Source organism: Benincasa hispida, chromosome 10 (assembly GCF_027475165.1).
Source record: "Benincasa hispida cultivar pf3 chromosome 10, pf3_genome.v1.1, whole genome shotgun sequence".
Lineage (NCBI taxonomy): Eukaryota > Viridiplantae > Streptophyta > Magnoliopsida > Cucurbitales > Cucurbitaceae > Benincasa > Benincasa hispida.
The window spans coordinates 48,765,591-48,773,116 of record NC_143487.1 but is presented as its reverse complement, the minus strand read 5'-3'; the positions used below and the strand labels follow the sequence as shown (position 1 = coordinate 48,773,116).

Here is a 7,526-nt window from a genome sequence, read left to right as displayed (position 1 = left end):
TGTTTGGCAAATATTAAGAAAATCATTTATAATTGATTTTTTTTTTTTTTAAATAACGAGTTGAAATGTGCTTTTAGAAGGGTGAACATTCTAGAATCAACCCCACAAAATTGCCCCACTTTCTTTCTTTCTTTTTCTTTTAAGTGAATTTTTTCCCATTTATGTATTGATCAGTTTTTAAAAAAACAAAAATGTCAATTTTAGGAATATAGTAATTTTAAAATCATTCTTGAAATCAAATATTAACCATATTAAAAGAAAACTAATTGTACTTAAATTTTTTATCTACAGTTCTTTATTTAACCGATATATGTAATTACTTAACATGCACATGCGTCAGTTGAGCTATATTTGCTATGACAATACATGTGGTTATTTGGTATCCTATCAACTCTTTTATTATTTTAGCTAACATAAAGGACAAGAGATTTATAATATATAGATATATCTCTTTTCTTTTTTCACTTCTACCTCTCCTCTTTCCTCGCTACTTCTCACATCGTCGTGTATATATATATGTGTGTGTTGGAATATTTTGAATCTGTTATTTGCTTTGAATGATCAAGCATAGGACGTATTCATAATTATGTTATTTACGGTTTTGGCTCTGTGTTTTAAAGGGATAAGTTAGATAAACTCTCTAACTCTATTGTTGACTCTAAATCTATAATATGATATTTTTTTTCTAATAAAAATTGATCTTCGTAAACCACAAAATCTTTTTGTTTGATTTCTCTACTCTTATGCTTTTTGTGTTTCATTATTAAATAAATAAATAAATAAATATATATAGATAGATAGATATAGATAGATAGAGATATAGATATATATTCATTCTCCCTCTTCCATCTTATACTCCAATAAGGGAGGAGCTTCTCTCATTTGAAACGAGGATGGTACAACGACTGCATTTTTGTGCATTTTTTCAAATCACTAATTGAAAGGTAAATTTGATACGTAAGTTCTATAACTAATATATTTATTGATATACAAAATATTAGGTCTTAACTAGCTCACTTATGTTCAAATCAATAGAATGTGTGTTATGGGTTTCTAAAAAGTGAAGACTCTTTTAGACACTTTTTTATACATCTTTAAGTTTTATGAAGTTTTAGGAAATTTTAAATGTGAATGGACATGTTGTGATATAATCATAATAGTTAAATTTATATAGTCATTTTGAAAAATGACCAAATAACCTTTTCTATTAGATAAATGATTAAAAGATTGGGTGATTGATAATTTTAAATATTTAACGAACTAAATTATCTCATCTCAACTTTTATCTGATACGAAACTATTATCACATTCTTAATCAAAATATTATCATAACATAAAGCTACACTTCACATATTGAAGATCGATTATTGGAGTAATTTAAGCTTCATTCGGTAACCATTTCGTTTTTGATTTTTTGTTTTTGAAAATTAAGCCTAGTTTCTTTCCCTTTCTTATAATGATTTGCATATTTCTTAAATACAATAGTTGAATTTTTCGTCAAATTTAAAAAACAAAAACATATTTTTAAAAGTTATATTTTTTTTTTTTTAGATTTTGGCTTGGTTTTTTAAACCATTAATAAAAGGTAGATAACAAATAAAGAAATTTAGAGGTAGAAATAGTGTCTATTGACTTAGTTTTCAAAAACAGAATACAAAAAAAGAAATGGTTACCAAATGAATCTCTAGTTTTCTTGACATGATTTTAATGTTAATTGAAATAGCTATAAATTTTTGTGTCCCATTTTGTTTGGAACATAACTTCAGATATTATGACAGATGGGGCCAGCTTACCAGAAATTGGTGCAAATGAGAAAATGAATGTACCTCAACCAATGAAGCAACCCATGTGAGCCATTGATGAAGCCAACTTTCTTGGTTTCCTATCTTCTATTCATATGTTCTCACATCTTCTCTTTTCTCATTCTTTATATACACACACCAAACAAACAACTAATCTCCAACTTAAATCCTCTCACATATTCTCATTCAAGCATTGAAGTTTACTACTTCTAGATCAATATCAAGACTGAAAATTTGTTCGAAGTCCTTCTCCTCTTGCTTCAATCAAATTTAGCCATGGGAATTCGTTTTCCTTCGGTCCTCCTTGGTGCCGCCAAGCAAATTCTCAAGATGCAGTCTGTTTCTGCAAAATGTCAGTCCAATGTTCCTAAAGGTCACATTCCAGTGTACGTAGGAGAAACTGAAAGAAAACGGTTTTTCGTTCCGATATCTTACTTGAGTCATCCTTCATTTATAGATTTGCTTAATAGGGCTGAAGAAGAGTTTGGATTCAGCCACCCAACTGGACGTTTGACAATTCCCTGCAAAGAAGAAGCCTTCATTGATGTTACTTCTGGACTGCATGCTTCATGAATGATTTAAGAACAAGGAGTAATCCTCCTCACAGTTTTGACCATTTTTTTAATCTTCATTTTAGTGTATTGAAGATATTGTAAAGGAAAATTTTGTATGTAAATGGTTATATTAGAAAAAAGTGGAGAGTTAAAAAGGCCACTTAAACATCAATGAAAAATATCAGTTGCAAATTTGCAATATATATTTTTGTTTTAATATCCTGTTAGTTGATATAATATTAATTTTACTTTCACCTATCAGTTTAAACTTTTGGGTTATCGGTGATTTAACATGGTATCAGAGTAGGTGGTTCAGGAGGTCCTGAGTTTAAACTCTTGCAATATTATTTCCTCCCCAATTCTTATTGATTTTCACTTATTGGGTCTTCTACATATTTTATCAAGTGACATGAGTGTTAGAGATATAATATTAAATTTACATTCACCCCATCAACTTAAGCGTTTAGGTTAATCGGTGATTTAACATATCTGAACATTGCTTTTGTATTTATTCATAGTGGACCAAGTAACATTTGATATCAAATACTTCTTTTTGGGTGTCTTTCAAAAGAATGTATTATGAAAGTGAACTAGATGTCACGTGGTTGTTTTTTGAGCTAACCGAATGTGGGGCACTTGGGCTATCATACTATCAAAGAAATACCAATTAAGCCTTTATGAAGAGCTTTTTCCTATTGAAGGCACTTAGGTACTTGCCTGGCTTGATTGTGTACAAATGAGCCCTCTTGAACTATTTATAGAGAAGCCCCACTGACCTAAGCCCTCTAAAACGCCTAAATAGGTCGTTCATGGCACTTCTAGATACTTCTCAAGGTGTCTTGACACATCTCTAAGCCATTCTAGGCCTTTCCATACACTACCAAGTACATTCATGACCTTTCTAGACTCCCATAAACAATTCTAGACCATTACAGAGAAATCTAGAACATGTACATTTAGAGTGGTATTGGGACAGTCTAGCATGTCCATGAGCCATCTAGAGTCATCCAGCATGTTCTGACACTATCTAGGCCTTTCTAGAGGCTTCTGGGACTGTGTGGAGCTATCTAGCCCATTCCAACACATTGTACGGCTGTCTAGGCCCATCCAGGACAATATGAGACTATCTGGATGCTTTTAGACACGTCTAGGCACTTCTCGTGAGTATTGGCACTGTTTAGTGCTATCTAGGACTGACTGGGATTATCTAGGCCTTGGGCGAGTAGTCTGGCCTTGCCTCGAGCCTTCTAGAATCTTTCAGAGCCGTCTTGGACGGCCATGCGTCTTCTAGCATCTTCTTAAGGGGTTTGAGATGTGGGCGCGCATGCTGGGCATGTCTGCCTGAGGGCCACGTGTCACGGTCATGCTTGTCTAAGACGTGTTGCCCATGGCTGCATGTCCGCCTCCACCCTTTTTTACCATGCTTTCATCCTATATATTTCCTTTTGCTAGGTAGTTTACTTTCTATGTATTTTTCTTAGTATATGACCATTCACCCATCCATATACAAGGGTGGGGGACGTGTTTTTGTTCAGAATGCACTATAGAAAGGTAAGACTAATCATCATATCCTGATACCCATGAGTTGTATGCTATAAAGTCATGTTGTTGCTTATTGCTTTCTAGCTTTACGACTAATCTTCATTGCTTAATCATGCTTTCAAACGTTTGTGAAAACCCTTTCCTCTAAATCTGTTTTCTAAAACCTAATGGGGGTGGAGGTTGAAGAGAAACGTGTTGGATTTTATGTCTTAAAACTCGTAGTTTGTAAACAATAAACTTATTCTGTTAATCAATATAGATGTTATTGAAGTTTGATTCAATAAAGTTGTTATTGAATGCATGAATTGCTCATTTTATTTTAGAAATAACCTAAATCCAATAAACTAACATCTATGGCTATTACATGAGTACTTGAACTTTATATAGAGATGTAAGAGGATCAAGTTCGAGTAAATAGCCAAAATGGTCTATAGTATATGGATAAGGCTAGGTACTTTATCCTGTTCTCTATCGGATGTGGTCCACTTTGTAGATATTAAAATTGTTGTAAAGTGCTACAAAAGAAGTGATCCTAATTCGTTCATGTGGAGACATGCGACTGGGGGCATCCTATGCAAAGAGTTTGTATAAGATCGGACCAAGAAATTAGTCACTCTTACTTTATAATGTTGTTTACTGTTTAAGACTGACTATTTCAAAGCGATGACCTAGGTAACTTGACCTTAATCATGAGCCAACTATGAACTCTTATTTATTTGGGATTGTCCTTAGATTTTCATGGGTAAGGGTTGGCTTAACAGCGCCGACTTAATAAGTCTTCCATTTCAAGGATAAGATCGAGTAGATAGTTGAGGACATAGGGTGCAAGATGGAATCCATTCATACCCGCTTTTAGAAATAGTAGAGAGGTTGTTCCCTTAAGTTCTGACTCCGGGTCTTGAACAAGGGGTCCCACCCTCTCATTGGCTCGAGAAGGACTCGGTTTGATGATTATCACAAATCAATTGTTCATTAGAGGATCAGTAGGACTTAAGAAACAAAAGGTAATCTTAAGGGTAAAACAACTATTGACCTAGTCGTTATTACAAATAACTTGTGAAGGGAGAATGTCAAGGTCATGCTTGTCTAGGGCGTGTTGCCCATGGCCGCATGTTCGCCTACACCCCTTTTTACCATGCTTTCATCCTATATATTTCCTTTTGCTAGATAGTTTACTTTTTACGTACTTTTCTTAGTGTATGACCGCTCACCCATTTTCATATGCAAGGGTGGGGATATGTTTTTATTCAGAATGCACTATATGGGGGTAAGACTAATCATTATATCCTCATACTCGTAAGTTGTATGCTATAAAGCCACGTTGTTGCTTATTGCTTCTAATTGTACGACTAATCTTCATTGCTTAATCATGCTTTCAACGTTTGAGAAAACCATTTCCTCTAAACCCGTTTTCTAAAACATTTTCTCAAGAATGAGAGTGGAGGTTGTGAGAAACACCCATTGTGCCATCGGCTATTCGGATTTGGATTGGCTGACTTGTTCGAGGGTGAGAACAAGTGTCGCACAATCACCTCGAGACCCTTACGAGGGTGCCTCTCCTAGGCGTGTGCGCTCGCTTGGCCGCGTGCATAATGGCGCACATGGGTGCTCGACGGGGCGCTTTCCTTGGCACCTATCTGGGTATGTGCGTGCCTTGCCATGTCCTTGTATGCCTGTGCCTGAGCATGTGGGCGTCTTGACATGGGCACTCGCATCAGTCTTGCATGGGGACTTTGGAATGCCTTCTGATGGGTTTTGACTCCCTCTTGGACGTGCTAATGGAGTCTTATGCCTCTTGGTGGCGCAATTTAAAGAACCATTTTTGTGGGGTGTGACATAGAGAGTGCTTAGTGTCATGCAGAAACTGGCAAGGAGGTTTATGAATTAAAGCTACAGTGTTCCACATCTCATTTACACAATTAACCTGTTTTTGATGCTGAAAAGGAATGTGAAGGACCAGTCCTTTTAGTTATTTATTGTTTACAAGAAAGGAACTTTTCATTGATTAATACAAAGAAGATATTGTTCAATGACACAAATTTTCAAAGAGTGAAAAAAGTAATATACAAAGAAAGCTATGCCAAGTGAATAAAAGCACTTCGATAACTCAAATAAGTCTGCTCGAACCATAATTCGAATCATATGAAAAAGTGTTTGTTGGGCTTGATAAGAGAAATATGGGCTGAAGAATACACACTGTACTTGATCTTTTTGGGCTGAAGAATACTCAGGCTCTATACGAATACCGGATACCACCTTTCTTATTCACACAAACACAAACAATGTGCTAAAAGCACAATCCGTGTGATGAGAGATCTCGACCTTACACCTTGATGGCTGAGATTAGAACTTGGCACTTCTGCTGATTGTAGAACTCTAATGTCTATACTTTTCTTTTCTTTGTTGCAGAGAAAATAGAGAGAAAAGAAAAGAGAGAATCGGAGGGAGATGTTGCTGGAAATCGCAGGGGCGATGAGGCTTCAGTCTTCTAGGCGATGAGATGTAAAGCTGGAAGTCGTCTAGACGATAAGGGAAGAGTCATCTAGACGATGAAGGCTTTACTGAAGATCGTCTAGACGATGGGGTTCAAGACGATGAGCGTCTACACTACAGGGGTGCCGAGGTAAACGATCATTGGCTAAAAGCTACACGATCGATGGATCAAAGGTACACGATAGAACAAGACGATCGAGAAGAAGATGAACACGATGGTTTACGTGGTTCGACCAAGGATAGCCTACGTCCATGGAGAAGCTGACGGGAGTTTTTTATTAGGGAATCTTACAAGATTGCTACAAGATAAGTCTCAAAAGCTTTCTTGATCACTTTGTACAATTTTTCTCTCACACTTTTACAATTAGTTACACAGTGTATTTAAAGGTAGCTTGAATGTAATAGATTTGTAACCACTTTGAAGTTGTTTTCACCTTTCCGTATTAACAATCTCCACCTTGAAATAAACTTCAAGTTTTCTTCAGCTTCTCTGATCTGACTGTCTTCTTCTTTAACCTTTGTCTCTCAGCTCAAACCCTATAATATCAAGGCACTTCTGTAGTTTGAGCTAAGTGACTGTCTTTGTCAATATGTCGAGGCATTCTCTAAGGTATGAACTTTCAGAACTTCTATCTGTTTTGCTTCTATCTGTTCTCGAATGAAATGATATTTAACATCAATATGTTTAGTTCTATTATGGTACTGAGGATGCTTAGATAAATGTATGGTGCTTTGATTGTCACAAAATATCTTCTCTGTATTCTGTTTAATTCCGAAGTCACATAGAAGACCCTTTAGACATAGGCCTTCCTTTACTGCCTCTAAAATGTTGGATTTTATGTCCTAAAACTCGTAGTTTGTAAATTAATAAACATATTCTGTTTTGTTTTTCGATAAAGTTGTTATTGAAATTGTAATCTTGAATCCAATAAACTAAGGTCCTGAGGCTATTTAATGTAGCTTGAACTTTATATAGTGACATAAATGTGGATCAAGTTCAAATATATAGCCAAAATAGTCTATAGTATATAAATAAGATTGGGCGCCTTATTCTGGGGACACTCTGGATGCGACCCACTTTGTAGTTAGTACAAATGATGTGATCCTGAATCGTTCATATAGAGTTATGTGAGTG

The 7,526-nt window shown here is 35.5% G+C and overlaps 1 pseudogene; it reads left to right on the top strand.

Annotated features, from left to right (window-relative positions):
* Positions 1-1,947: 1,947 nt before the first annotated feature.
* LOC120088352 (auxin-responsive protein SAUR21 pseudogene) lies at positions 1,948-2,559 on the top strand (annotated as a pseudogene).
* Positions 2,560-7,526: the final 4,967 nt, after the last annotated feature.